This window comes from Myotis daubentonii, chromosome 1, assembly GCF_963259705.1.
Source record: "Myotis daubentonii chromosome 1, mMyoDau2.1, whole genome shotgun sequence".
NCBI lineage: Eukaryota > Metazoa > Chordata > Mammalia > Chiroptera > Vespertilionidae > Myotis > Myotis daubentonii.
The window spans coordinates 195,589,120-195,604,767 of NC_081840.1; the positions used below are offsets into that span (position 1 = coordinate 195,589,120).

General features: G+C 42.2%; 1 protein-coding gene across 19 annotated transcripts in view; it reads right to left on the reverse strand.

Annotated features, from left to right (window-relative positions):
• The window catches only part of ADGRL3 (adhesion G protein-coupled receptor L3), a 787,514-nt gene extending 778,671 nt beyond the window's left edge, over window positions 1-8,843 (reverse strand). For all 19 annotated transcript variants that reach the window (XM_059670118.1, XM_059670097.1, XM_059670081.1 and 16 more), the window contains exon 1: window positions 8,695-8,843. The gene's annotated coding sequence lies outside the window, so the exon portion shown is untranslated. The remainder of the gene's footprint in view (window positions 1-8,694) is intronic.
• Between the last annotated feature and the right edge of the window lie 6,805 nt (window positions 8,844-15,648).

Genomic DNA, 15,648 nt, shown 5'->3' on the forward strand with positions numbered 1-15,648 from the left:
TTTTGAACCTGAAGATTTGAATCCCTTGATTTGCATGTTTTTGTTGGATTTTCTGGGTCAAGTGAGTAAGAAAACATTTTCTAAGATCACATTGGCAGCTTACAGGAAAAGAGTAAACCCATTTGTAATGGTTTTCCTAACCAATTCTTCTAGTGCCTGATCTGCCTCAGTTAACAAAGGATTATTGTAGTGGACATTCAGGTTTTATCAGCCCCTCTGCCTTTTCCTGTGTACAAGATCCCTCTATTAATTGAGCCTTTCTCCTCCAACCTATTTGTCCATCCACAGAGGAACTGCAATATCCTTATCCACTCCACTAAGCTGGTGATAATAGATGGATCTAAAACTGGGTACCTAATCCAGACCGTGGTGAAAGGGAAAGAATCCAGTAGGCAGAGGAAAGGAAAAGTAGGTCGAGACATGCAACTGGAGCGAAATCCTAGTGATAGTCAAGGGGCTATTTTTATTTTTGATGCCTAGAAAAACCTCCATTTTTCACCAAGATTCTTCAGGTGAGAAAAAAAATAACCTCCCAATAAATTGATCATTTGGCTAAAGCTAGTTGGAATTGTCTTTGCAAGTAAAAGAGGAACATGAATCATCCCCAATCTATCAAATCTCTTAAGTTGAATTTAAGTCCATACAACAACTAAGATGTTGCAGCATTTTGGAATGACAGTAAAATAATATTTAACTATCATGCATAAAAATACTTCAAAAGTAAAGTAAAATTTAACTATTGAAAGTGCTTAAAAATTTTTAAAAACTGTGTATTATTTTAAAAGAAAACAGATGCCTAAGGCCTCCTTCCAAAGTCAACTTCAGTTAATAATATGATTAAAACCTGACAGATTCAACAGTTAAAGTCAATATAAAAAAGAAAGTCTAGATATACACATGCCTCATGTTAACACAAAACTATTTCTCAATGGACTCTTTGTCCGCTTCCTGAAGTCACAATCAGTATTCTGAGTCAAGATTCAGACAACCACCATCAGCCACTGACAAATCAAAAACACTAAAAATTAGAAAAAACTAAAAGATATCAATGTAAACCATTTGAGCCCTTCCATTCATGCCAGACATAAAATCGCATACAAAAGATGCCCATCAGGACCAATTCCTCTTACCCAACAGAATTTGGAAGAGTTTTGAGGAAAGGAAAAGAGGAAAGAAACCAAACCAAAACAAAACTGGAGACTGTTGAAAAACCTCTTCCAGGGTCAGCTGTCAATGGAATGCATTTTAGTATTCAGGTTACCCACCCATGCAGAACATCAAAAACTGGGCTTGAGTCTCTCCCCTATTCTCACAGGCTCAGGCTACTGTGGAGTTGCTGGGGCTGTGCTGAATAGTAACACACTCTGCCTCTTTGGGCCGTATAAACACCAACACACACTGATCCAACAGAAGGGGGTATCGTTTCTACTTGACTTTCATTTTCTTGAATTATACTTTAAAACACTTAAGTCTGGTACAATTTAGCAAGTCAGCTGTCCAATGTGCAGCTTATGTTTTCATTCATTTTTACCACCTACCACGTTGTACACTTTCCATTTTAACAGAGATGCTGGGTAATAATAGGTACAAGTCAAACATTTCAGGAACTTCTCGATTGGCAATTGTCACTGAAATACAGATGTCAATTCTAAAATTCAGACTTATTTATCACCATGTCCCTACTTGTACTCTTTTAAAGCAACTTTGGGGTCTGAATTTTAAGGGTTCATCTGCATTTAGAACACTCTGATGAAGACATGAATTTTGGAATTATATATTTTTTAAGTGTTGGAATCCTTAAGTCTTAAAAGTTTATGATGACTTGATTTGGTGACGATATTGTATAAAATTCTGATGCAGTTCAAGCTTAAAGAGCTACTGATGCCATGAGAAAAGATGATCAGGAGTTTAATTTAAAATGTCTTAAGTTAAATTGCTATTTTCATCTTATATGTGATTTAAGTCAATCTTCAGACACGATACTTGGTGGCTGTCAAAAATATTTTTCTGTCAGGATTATGATTTTTGGTGGGGAATTAGTAGCAGAGCATAACTTTTTAAGATTAAGATTAGGAGCTCAGAAATAGGTACTCAAGAAAAGGTTAAAAAAGGAAATTGGGAAAGACAAAAAGACATAAAACCTTTCTCAGCTGTTTAAGAAAATGCTATTAATTTTCTTGGCTCATCAAGAACTCTTCAATTAAGAAAATAATATTTGACTTAGCTATTTTTTAATAATGGTAGTTAAGGACATTTCAAATAATACTATGACTAATAATGACAGGTTCCTTTCATTAAATGCTCACTCTATCAGGTACATTTCTATTTACTTCCTATTCCTCACCCCAAACCAGCAAAGAAGATGCCATTATCTTTACTTACAGACAAAGACTATTGAGCTAGAGAGTTATGGAGTTGGGATTGTCCCTCATTCCAAAGGCCATTTCTGACAAGTTCGTAACTAGGGACAACACCCAGCTATGCCCACCTGAAGAATATAATTTTGTTTTTACAACTGTTAACAGGATTAACCAAAGAGCTGGAAAAGACAAGTGCTATGGTACTTACTGTGGCAGGGATAAGGGAAATATCTAGCCGTGAATATACTCAAATATAATATATAATTTATAAATATATATAGAAATTTTCAAAAAGATGTCAAAGTCCTATTCAGAAGTATTACAGTTCACTTTTAAACTTAAGATTCTGGTAAAATTAATCTCTATGTGGGAGCTTCTGTCATTCATTAGGCATATTACCACTCACAAATAAACTGAGCCACAGTATATAATTACCCCATGGGTCCTTCTCCCTGAAAATGGCCTGTTGTGATGCATCGATAGTGATTAACAGACTAAGAATGTAGTGAGTTGTCTTGATATCACTTCAGAAAAGTGATTTCCTCCCTAATAATTCCCATGATACATAAATATTCAATTAGGGTCTTTGAAATCTAGATTTAATTGGGCATTCATACTCTACCCAACTGCAAACTTAGCCCAAGTTATGGAAGGTATTTTATTAATTCATAGTATTTTAAAAAATCCCAACAACTCCTCATTATTTTTAAAGTGGGAAGGTAAAAATAAAGCCAAGATTATCTTTTATTTGAAATTTTCAAATTTAATAATGTTTTAAATGTTGCTCTAAAGCAATGAGGTGAAACATAACCACATATCTGAATCCCATGGGGAGTTGATTAATGTTTCTTGGAGCCCTCATGAGACCTAGTAAATAATAATGATAATAATAAAACTAATGACAGCAGCAAATAGGGGCCTATGTATTATGTGCCCAGAACCATTTGGGGCACTCTGCATATATCTTCCCATTAAATCTTCACAACAACCTATGAATTAGGCACAACTGTTCCCATGAAAGCATATCAGGAAATTGAGGCACAGAGAGATCTGGTATCTTGCCCAAAGTCAAATAACTTATCAAACCTAAGCAAACACACCCCAGAGTCCCTTCTCTTCACCACCACCCCATTCTGCCTCTCCAGATATCAGGATTTCAAGACCTGGGGCCCGGATGTTAAATTCTCCCTGTAGCTCCTTTGCTACTGTCAGGACATCAGGCTGGAGATGTGGCAGCTTTAAAGCTTCGGTTTCACTAAGTGGGGATCAAAACAGTTAAAGACAAGCTTTCTAGGATGGGAAGAAAATAATGAAAATGTCAGAAAATTATAAAAACCTCCAACCTACTAGTGTCTTTTTAAAACTTGAACCATCCACTTGTTTTCTCATTCCAGATGGCTTCTTATATGGTTACACGGGGTGAGTCTTCTGAGTACAAGGAGGCGGACCTTGGAACGCTTCTCAGACTCCCTGGTCCCAAGACCCTATTACATGCTTAAAAACTGATGACCTAAAGCAACTTTGGAGTATGTTGGTTTCAACTATCAATACTTACGCATTCATAGTTAAAGTGTGGAAACTTTTATACACATGCCATATGCCATCAGAGCAATGATGTCATCACATACTAGTATCATGTACCTTCTGGAAACCCCACCCCGCCCTGCACACTTGTTCAAGTATGAGAGCGAAAGGCCAATCACATCTTAGCATTGTTATGACAATGTTTTCTCCTGACAGGCCTGAAAGGGTCTTAGGGGGACCCACAGGTTTCCCCAGAACACAGATTGAGAAGAAGAGTAGTCTGCTCTACAAAATAACTGACATAAACGTTTACCAGAAACATTCAGTTTGGTGATTTGTTTTTCCATCCCAGAGATAATCTTCATAATAAATAAGATTACCACCAATAATATTCTATTTAAATTCTTGAATAATATGGACCAAATATTAACTTCTTCTAATATATGTAGTCATTCTTATGAAGACATTTAACATTAAATTCTTATTTTCAGTGTCAGCAAGACATGAATAAGACATGAGTTATTAAGAGCTACAGAATCTGTCATAATCAAATATAAGAAGAACTCTCTCCTTTCACCCACTCCCTAAAACAGTGGAGAACTTCATTAATTCAGAGTAGGACCGCTAATTTTTAAATATATTTTGTACTTTTGAATACATAAACACGCTTCATAATTCTGAAGAAAAAAAAAAGTACACCTGCTACCTATGCAGTAGTAGAGTTCATTTCATTGATCCACATAGACACTCAGACCAGGGTAATATCATTAAATGGTTGTGAGAAATATACACATCTTAGGCCTTATAATTGATATCAAGAGACATACTTACCTATTTTTCTCAAACTGATGAATAAACAACAATATCAAAATCACAATGAGGGGAAAATCTGGATTTTTCTCCCCACTGATGAACAACTCTCTAACAACACATATGCACACAAACAGATAACAAAGGGGAAATAAATGTCAGAAGGACCTTACTCAAATTTGAATGTTTTACATTTTATTATAAAATTGGATATTCAATAAAGAAATGCATTTGCATAAAAGAAAAAGATGCAATAGTAATCTAAGCATAAATATGTCCTTGAAGGCAAACAAATGCTAAATTACAATACAGCTTCTGTCAATGTGAGCAAATGCATATTTTGAATGTAATGCAAATCTAAGGAATCAAAGGGAAAATAGCCATTTGCAAAATTGGAGGAAAGAGCATCTTCCTTTAAGTCTAACTGCTCTAGCCATTCATACCATGCTAAATTAAGGCTGAATAGCATTTCTCAAATCACTCTTTGTTCTTAAATACAAAAATCACAAGCAGTTTTCCTGAATTCTAGGCAAAAATGCCCCACTTCTAATAGTAACTGTCATTCCTACTTGACAGTCCTTTTCAAAAACAGTTTAAAAAGTGGTTAAAGTGGTCCAAATGAAATCTGAAAACCAATTCAGTTTAGCATTTTGTATATTATTTGACTAACTTCAATCCTTTTGACCTTATAAGCTTTTTATTTTCTAGTTAAATTTCCTTTGCTATAGTTAACCAAGGAATCAAAGTCAAATCAAATTCATCAAAATTTTGCCTAATTACCAGAAACAATGCCAGGTACAGTAGCTGGAGCCAGTGAATCTCATACTATTATTCCCAGTGAAAAGGAATATTTAAATCTCCAAAATGTAAGAAGATCATTATAAAGACAACCATTTCTAAAATATCCTCCATTCATATTTTGAGGAGAGCTCTCAACCTGAAGGATAATCAGATCAAGCAACTTAAAATGAGACATCAAAAAGCATTTACCCATCATACAAATCCCATGTTGGCTTATCGCTCTTCAGGCCAGGGATGCCCGATGCAACCTAACATGTCTATCAAAAGGATTTAAAGAGTTCGCATAAACCTTTATACTAATCATTCCTTGTACCCTGAGTTCATAGAAATAGTCCAGTTACCCATGTACACCAATAGAGCAGGCTATTGGATATTTAGTGATAAAGAAGTGCTATGGAATGGCATCCAAGCACTCTGGCATGTTCACCTTCAGCTAAAGACAGCACAATACACTGACAAACACAGTCCTAATGACATCAGGACCTGTGGAATGTATGACTGCTAGGAAACAAAGAACAGATCTGACCAAATCTTCTAATATATGGACTTGGAATCATGGCAATTAGATCTTCTAAAAGGAGAGGACAAGTGTCCTTTCATCTTCAGAAATGATTGCAAGTTTAAAGACTTAAACATATACCCTCCAGAAGTGAAGCAAATATAGGACGCTAGACTCTCATGAATTAAATCACAATTCTCTAAGTTTTCTTTTAAGGTGACCACCACTAGCAATAACTCATAAAAATATAACAATCAAAACCGGGGATCAGGGATTCTGTATCCCTTTTTGTTTGTGTTTTTATTTTTTGCAACCTAAGCTTTTCAAGAAGATCTTAAAAAGAAAGAAATGTAGACATTATAGTACCTAGAAACAAAGTATCCTTTTACATTCGCAGTGCTACATTTTTAGAACAAATTAGAACATAGCCATTTGCAACAAACACCCAAGCAGTCAGAGCTAATCTACAACTAAGGCATTTAATCTTTTAATTATTGAAACTAAAAAGCAGTTTCAAGTTTTAAAAAAAACAAAACCTGATTATCTTTGTATATTGTTAACCCTTGCTTTGATTACAAAAAAAATAGTGTGAAACAAAGCTGAGAGATATTTCAATGAAAATATCTTTTTAACTTCCACACAAATTATCTGAAAACCTCTTCGGGTTACACTATAAAAGAACTGACAGGTCTATCTGTAATCCGCGTACAGACAAACTGGGCGCTAGGAACTCCTGGTAATTTAGTATCATCACCGCTTGAAAAATGTACCGGGGAAAACTGGCTCAATTCTGTTTAACCTCTTAGGGAAATAAAGAACATTCTCCAAATGAAAAATTACTAAAGAAGCGTGTCTTTGTAGATTCTAAAATGGCATTCCTTAACTAGTTTTGCTAGCCCAACATGACACTAAATTAGCAGACCGCCTAGTTACTTCACAGCACAACCCAGGAGGCAGTTTTTCCTTCCAGCCAGAGTCTATGCGTCTCCTCATTTCCCCAGCAGCTGGCTGGAAGGATGTAAAATCAGAGGTGCAAGAAGACTTAGACTTCCTAATGAGTAATCCACCCAGGAAAGTAAACACAACTCACACCACTAGGTTCGGCGGAAAGGAGGCTGTGGCGGGGCTGCTGACACCCTTGTTTACAATGTGCTCCAACTGCTGCAGGCAGGATCACGCACGGGCACAGGCAGGAGACACCCGGGGGTGGCTCGCCCGCTGGAGTTCGCCCAATGGCTAGGCTATCTCTGGCCATAAATACAGCAGCACATGTTTCCATCTGAGCGAGGAAAGTGGCCAGAACATTCCAGGGACCAGGGCTTGTGCCGGCTTCGCTCGGTTACTTCAATCTGCCAGCGAGATGACTACACTCTCCCCTGGTCCTCATCAGGGCCGATCTGGGGCGCGATGAGCGCTGCACCAGAGACTCTCACGCGCCGCACGCATCCCGCGGAGGTGCTCCTCGCCGGCGGAAAGGGGACCAGGGGACACCGAGAGGCTTCCCCGCAAACCCTACGGGCCCCCGCGGCCTTCTCAAACCAGAATTTCCAGTTAAGCGGATCCCTGGAGATTTCGATAAGCAAGCTCAAGTAGCATCAGCTCTGCCATCCCCGCAAATACCTCCCGGCCATCCCCTGAGCGCACGAAAACGCACACGCACACGCCGCACCACCGCCAACTAACCCTTTCGCAGGGAGGTCGCCCCCAGAAACACACATACACGCCCACCCACCAATACTGCTGGGGGGGGGGGGCGGGGTAGCACGCTTAACTCCAGACTCCAGCGGCGGGGGCGCAGCGGCACCCTCGCTGCGAGGCAGACTGGAGCCTCCCCTCCTCCCGAGAGAAGCTCCGCGGCGCCTACCCTCCTACCTGTAACCCAGCCGACCGCGGCCACCAATACTCTCCCCATCCCGCCCCGGTGCCCCCGCCACCCCGATTCCTTCAACAGCCAAACCGTGCCCACTCCCAATCCCGCGCCGCCGCGGGCCACCCAAGAAAGTGGCACCTTTCTCCAACCAAACCGCCTAACAAAGCCTGGACAGGCATGTCTAAACCCAACTGCCGTGAAGGGGACCCAACGGGCGGGGTGCGGGGAGGCAGCTCGGCTCCACGGCTCAGGGGCGCGACCTGGGCACCCGCCGCCGAGGATGCTCCGAGGCAGGTGTCTAGGGAGGGTCGCGGCAGGCGGGCCACCCCGTGGTCCCCACAACCCCAGAGCCGCGCTCCTCACCCGGTGTCTGTGGGTCCGCTAGCCTGCTCCCGCCTCCAGCGGCACCCGCTCCGGGCAGACGGGGAGAAGGCGCCCCCTGGTCAGCTTTCAGCCCCCTCCAGAGGATGACACCGGGGCGAGAGACGAGGGAAAATCCCCGGGAACCGTGGAAACCGTGCCGATTCCCCCGCGTTTTGGACTGCGAAGGCGCCGGGTCTGCTCTCCCCTTCATCCCGCTTGGCCGCCAAATCTCCCAAGAGCTGGAAAAACCTCAAGCCGGTGCCAAACCCCAGCGCCCACCAGCCAAGAGACTCCCTTCCCGCCCCGCATCACAATCGGATGAGTGTGTGTGTGTGGGGGGGTGCAAGTGTGCGAGTGGGAGGATGAGGGTGCGTGAGTCCCCCACGACCCACCCCCACCCCCCGCCCCAGGTAGCCCGCCCCGCGGACGCCGGTCACCACTATTAGGAAGTAAGAAGAATAAATTACCTTTCGTAACCGCGGGTCCCTGAGATCGTCCCATCAGCGGCTCAACAACCTGCAGCTGGGTGCCGTCTCCACCATCCAGCCATGGAGCCCGGGCCACCAGCCCGACCGGCCCCAGCGAGGTCGCCCCCACCGCACTCGGCAAAGAAGGATATAACCCAAGCGCAGAGAAGGCAGCAGGAGGGTGGGAAGCCCAGGCGAGGAAACAACAAAAAGTCTCTCCTTACCCCTTTCTTCTGCTACACAGCCATGGAAGGAAAAAAAAAAAAAGGAGAGGGGGTGGGGGGAGAAGAAGAACCAAACGCTTGTCTTCCTTTACGTGTCCTGGCTCCGCACACACCGAGGAGCTCCAGACCCGAGTCCGGAGAGAGGGGGGTTCAAATGCCTCCCGCGGTCCACAGTTGCACAACTTCGGAGTCAAGCTCTGGCTCCCGCAGCAGCCGAGGGACCCGAGCGGCCGCGATTAACATGCGGCAGTCAGATCTGGGGCCGCTTCTCCGCCTGCTGCCGCCGCTTCGCAAAAGACGCTGCCGGAGAGACCAACAATCTTCCACCATTCCCCACAGCCGATCTTTACATCCAGTTCCCCCACCCCACCCCCTTCTCTTTCTTCTTCTTCTTCTTCCTCGTCCTCCCCCTCCGGTCTGGGAGCGGGAGCGATGGAGGAGGTAATGGGAGCCGAGAGGGCCAAGGGTGGCTTCCCCGCCTAACCCTCCTCCGCCTCCTCCACTCGCAATTCTCTCCCCGCCGAGGGTCTCCTTTCGCTCCCGCAACCTGCGCCACGAGCCGGAGCGAGGGCCACGCAAACTCCTTCCCGGGTGCACAGCGGGGGCGCGCGGGCGGAGCGGGCGCCCGGCCTCCGAGGGCTGCGTCCCGGGGGCCGCGGAGCCCCGAGCCCGGGGGGTGGCTGCTTAGCTCGCCGGGCGGGCCGGACAGCTGTGGGCATGTGGGCGCTTCATGGCGCGGTCCCGTGCTCCGCGCCGCCGCCGCCTCTTCGCTTCTTTCTCTTCTTCGACTCCGGGGGGAACGAGCGAGGCGCTGGCGCTCTCCAGACACGCACGCTGACCCCCGCGCACACACGGGAGAGCTCCGGCCACGGCCGCCCGTGCCGCCCGCGCGCGCGCGCCGCCGGAGAGCGAGGACGGAGGCGCGAGAGAAGAAAGGAAGGGGAGGGGGCGAGTCACAGGCGGCGGCGGCAGCTGCGGGAGCCGAGGCCACGAGCAGTCCGGGGAGAGCCGGCGGCGGTGGCGGCGGCGCCCACCCGGGCCAGCGGCCGCATCTGCATCCCCGCTGCTGGGCACAGGGACGGCCGGTGCCGAGCGAGCGGGCGGCCGGGCGACGCTACGAGAACCGGTCGGGGCGCGGACTCGGCGGGACCGTCCAGCCTGAGCGCGGCGGGTGCAGCCGGGGCCGGAGCCAAGGCCGGAATGAGCCGCGGGCGGGCGAGCTCGGAGAGCGCCCCGAGCCGGGGAGGGGGCTCGCGCTGGGGGAATGGGGGCGGCAGGCAAAACCCGGATCTGGAGTCAGCTCGGGCTCCGCCGCGCGGGCTCCACCTAGCAGCTCGGCAAACGCTAGGAAGTGGGAACGGGAGGGCTGCTGCTAGAGGCTTCCCTTTCAGGGTTTGTCAAACAAAGGGTACCTCTCCTGGCGGTTTTGAGGCATCCCTCTATCTCTCCCCCACCTCCCCAGGTCCCTCTCCTCCCCCTCGCCCTCTCCGTCACCATTTCCCCCTCTCCTCTCCCGCCTCCACTCCACCCCAGGTGAGTAAAGGACATCAGATGGAAAATACTGCCGGTGTCTCCTTTTCCAGGTGCAGGTTATTCCATATTTTCATTATGCAAGTACCGAGTCCCCAAGCGTTTTCTGCCTTTGGTCCATTTTATGTTCCTTCAAACTTATCCCAACGTGCAAGTTCCTTGCAGACTTTAAGGTGTTTTTCTCGGATAATCGAATGTAGGGATTCCATGCTTTTCTTTCACAATATCACCAAAAAATATCCTAATGGACATAGAAAGGTGCCAACTCCAAAGTAATGCCTTCCGATAGAAGAAGTCTGCCTAAAGTCATTTAGTGAACGGCTTTGTCCCTTCTTTGTCAATGAAAGATAATTTCTACGGTCTTTTCCTGATATAAAATTTCACGGTCCGAAATGGCTAAGGTGTGACTTTCTATATCAGCAAATTCTAGTTACTGGTATGATTATGAGAGAAACTAAGATTTATTATATGCATACAAGCACATTATATCCAAGTTGTATTGGAATATATATGTTCTGTATGATCTAATACCCTTCCAGAGCTTTTAGGGAGGGAAGTGCAGCTTATCTGAAGAACCTAAAACCTCATTGGAATTCACAGACCATACACAATACAAGTGACTATCAAAATCCCATTCGCTCTTCAGAGCTCAATCCCAGTGCCAAGTGTTCCAAAAAGCCTTTCTCATCACCCCAATTAAAATCATCACCTCTTCCATTATCCTCCCATAGCACTTTGGTGGTATCTCTACCATAACCACCTATTTCATTCTACCTTTTTCTTGAAATAGCTGCATGTATATATGCCTCCTCAGATTATCGATCATCTTGATAACATCATATTACTCGGTATCCACAGTATTTTGCACATTGTCATTCCTTTTTTAAAAATATGGGGGGGGGGGTTATAATATTATTGAATTCTGACCAAGTAGATTTTCACAGGCTCAAGTTAGCCTATTTGAATCTGCCTAATATAGGGCATCCAGGCACTCTCCTGAGTACTTAAAGAAAATACAAACTGACAGCTGGAGTCACTTGTTACTTAAATTATTTTGGAAAGAGGAGACTCTAGCCAATTGTGACAAGAGGCTCTTATTTGTAAAGAAAGCAACATGGGAACTACTCAATTCATTTCCCAAATGGATATGTGTAGAAAAGTATAAAATAATAGAATGTAGAATGAAAGGTGCTGTATAGATATTAAATGTTATTACAGGTAGCAGCTGAAATATAAGCCATACCTATAGGCCAATTTTTAGAATCAACCTTATCACAACTTTACAGGTATGGAAAGATATGGAAAAGGAATGAAAGTTCAAAATGGAATTAATATATGTATCAAAATATGTAACATTAACTGAAAGCTAATCATATTAAGTTAAATAATTAAATATGAAATGTTAACTGAAAAGTAAGCATTTAAGTTAAATAAGTAATTAAAAGTATTCACCAAAGAGGAATTAACCACAAATAAGCAATTAAAAAAAAAAAAGATCAAACAGAATAAAGAAGGCGAAAGCACCAAAAATGAGTAAAAAATAAAGGATGGTTAAAAAACATCAGGAAAATAAGAAAGAAAATAAGTTAATTGTTTATATGGTTTAATCAAATATTAAGATAGTAATTTTTATAGTAGCTATCTGTATGTTTGGCTCAAACTTCCTACTTTTTCAAATCATTTGTAATCTGATGAGCAAAGTCTTTAGTAGTTAAGATATAAAGTATCTCACTTTATTGTCAGTAAATCCTTTATTCTTGCCAATATTTTTTAAGGCAAACCTTCCACAAAAATAAAATGAAGTAAATCCTATGCCTTCTTTGCTACACAACTATATTTAACACCTTCTCAGGGACAAGAAAGCATCACAGGTGTTTGAGTAAAGATGCTATTATCCATGGTGGCTTTGTGTGCTAGAATGATTTTTGAAAAAGATGCCACTGTTGGTTTTAACTCCATTGAAATTGAAAAAAAATTAATTCCTACCAAATAGAAAAGAACTTCCCCAAATTTAAAAAAGTCATTTTAATCAAATAGGATTATCAAAATTAAAATATTTTAATAGCTATCAAAATTCCCTAACCAAATAATTTTTTTCATATTAAAAGAAATGCACTAAGTTTTCCAAATGCATGAAAGTTAGAAAAAGAACATGGATATCTGTTTACAAAATAAATTCAAATGGCCAATAAAACTAAGGAATTATGTTCTACCTATACAAATCCAATACATAAAAAGATATACAATCACCAGATTCATCATGTTTCATGTTTCATCCATTAAGTTAGCTGAAAAGGAACAGCGCCCTAGTACTAGACTAAAAAGTATGTTGAGACAGGTATACCAGCTGTACATCAACATGCTGTTGATGTATACTGACACATTTTTTTCTGAAAAGAAAGTTGACAATATGTATCAACTGCCTTATAGAATATATGTCATTAACCCAGTATTTCTATTTACAGATATCACTTCTACAGGAAAAAAAAAAAAAAACAGAGGTATGGACAAAAAGTTTGTATAGTGCTCTGCATCTCAGTCATAATTGTTATGCAAGTGGAGTGAATATGTAAGGTATATAGATGTTCCAAGTGATCTTATTTTTTTCCTACTCAGCAAAAGCCTTCTTATCTGATTGAAATTGGTGGTTATTCTTAAGGTAAAAAATATTTTTTAAATGTTTCATTTGGTATTAATTAGGATTTATTTTGGGTGCAAACAACAAAAAACACAAAATAACAACAAGCTAAAAAAAGGTGGAAGTTATTTCTTTTTCTCAAGTGAAAGTCTAGCAGTTGGTGATCCAGGGTGGTTATGGCCCTCCAAAGCATCATAAGTGCAACAGACACCTCCGTTATCTTCTTGCTCGGCCGTCTATGGCCTTTATTCCAAAGTCCAGTTCTAGCAATCATGTCTGCATGGCAGGAGCAGAGAAGCAAAAGAGGAAGAGAAAGTCATACTCACATCCAAGGGCATTTTTGTACATCCCATTTCCCCTTTCATTTCATCCTGGGAAATGGTGAGGTGGTGACACTTAGCTACAAGGTTAATGGGAACAGTTGACTATTCCGGGAAGCCATGTGTCCAAAAGAAAATGAAGACTTTTTTCCTGATTTAGCCCTTCTTCAGCCTATGACTTAACATCATGTTCCACCCTGGGCTGAGCTTGCATACATTAGGTTTTCAGAAACCAAATGAATGGCTAATGCAGACATAGACAATGCCATCTTCTCACAAAATGACCTTCAACCAGATATAAATGTTCACAAGATTTATAATTACTGAGCTTTTTCCAACAAGAAAAATGCTCCCTAATACCTGATCAAATATTAGCAGACAGCTATTATTTTAAACATTACTGGGCCTAGCTACACTGACAAACCAAGGCAATAAGGGTTGAACCACATCTGCAAAGCATGGTACTCAGATTCCAGTATGCCATGGCAAAATTAGAATTATAAAGGGTCTTGAGTTCACTAGAATAATAACTCAAATATAGATTAAATAGACTAGGAATAATGACTCAAATATAGATTATATAGACCATCAGAACATATTTGACTTCCCTATGGAAAAGCTTACTTCTAAGAATTATCCAGAGATGCATTCTGTACCCCGGAATATACATCAAAGAACCATTTATAAAGATTGTAAAATTTTATCCAGATATTGCTCTAGCTAATTTGGTATCACCTATTGGCTCCTTGCTTCAAGCAATTTACCCTTATTCTTTTTCAATCCGAAAGAGGATCTGTGTATTCTGTGTTCTTTTTGATATATATAATTTAAATGTTTTTATTGACTTCAGAGAGAGGAAGGAAGAGGAAGAGAGAGAGAGAGAAAAAAAAACATTAATAATGAGAGAAAATCATTGATCTGCTTTCTTCTGCAAGCCCCACACCAGGAATTGGGACTGCAACCCAGGCATGTGCCCTGGCCAGGAATCCAACCCTGACCTCCTGGTTCCTGGGTCAAAGCTCAACCACTGAACAACACCTGCTGAGCTGTATTCTATGTTCTTAAATGCCTGGAAGTCTATCTCTCTATAGACCTAGGTAAGGTGAATCTAGATCTAGATTCTAGTTTTTTAAAACAGCTTCTCCTAACTAAATGGTTAACTTCTTTCACATCCTGACATTTTTCTTCCCAATGGGAGCGTCTCCATTAAACTCTTTATCCTAATTTCTCTAACATTTGCACACATGCATGCCAGGTCTGGATGACTGTGAAAGGAACAATGAGCTTCATCTTTTATTATTTTTTCTTGCAACTTTTCCAGCTTTATCTAAGATCCACAATTAAATTACCTTTTATAACCCCAAGTTAGGTTCAACACTGAATGCTTTCAGCCACTTACTGTAAATGTTAGTGATAGAACACTGGCTTTTGCAGAAGTAGCACTCACAAACATTGTGGACTTAAAAGCATCACATCACAGTGTCTAGATTCTAGTCTCTAAAAAAATGAAAATATTTAAAAACCCAACACTTTATAAAAGCAAATGAAATGTCATGAGCAATCAGAGATAATCAATAATGGCTGTCATGGCTTAGAAAGGAAGGAAATAGACTTACTTGTTCCTCTGTAAATTATTGTCATTTTACTGGGCTCTGTTCCTCAGCCCTGGTCTTTTAAGACTATAGCAGATACCAATAGTAGATATATACCTGACTCATAATTTACTTCCCTTCTCTGAGAGTGGTCCCTACACATACATGTATGAGATGACTCTCCATATTATTTTGCCTTGCCTTTGCCCGTGGTTGATTGGTCCAGGCAAAGGCAGCTGACCCAAGCTTGGCTAATCAAAATCCTTCCCCAGGATTTTTCAGACTATACCATGCAAAGGGTCTTCATACATCCCTGATGGTGGAAGAGGCACAGTAGCTATTCATGGCCACATTTTCTGCTATAACCAGCTATCTAAACATGACTTGGTACAATATTTTCCTGAAAAATGCAATCAGATTTTAATAACCCTGCGAACCTTAATCAGAAAATTCTCTTCTTTTGCATCCATATCTGAGTTCCAACATAAGCTGTGGCGTGGCCTTCTCCCTGCTCTATTAATTCAAGAATGAGAGGTATTTCACTCTCAGTGGGGGACAAGGACTATTCTATGATCAGTAGAACTTGCTTTTAGATACCCAGCAGAAGTGAACAAAATGCCAATCTGAAGAAAGAAGCATAAAACACATGC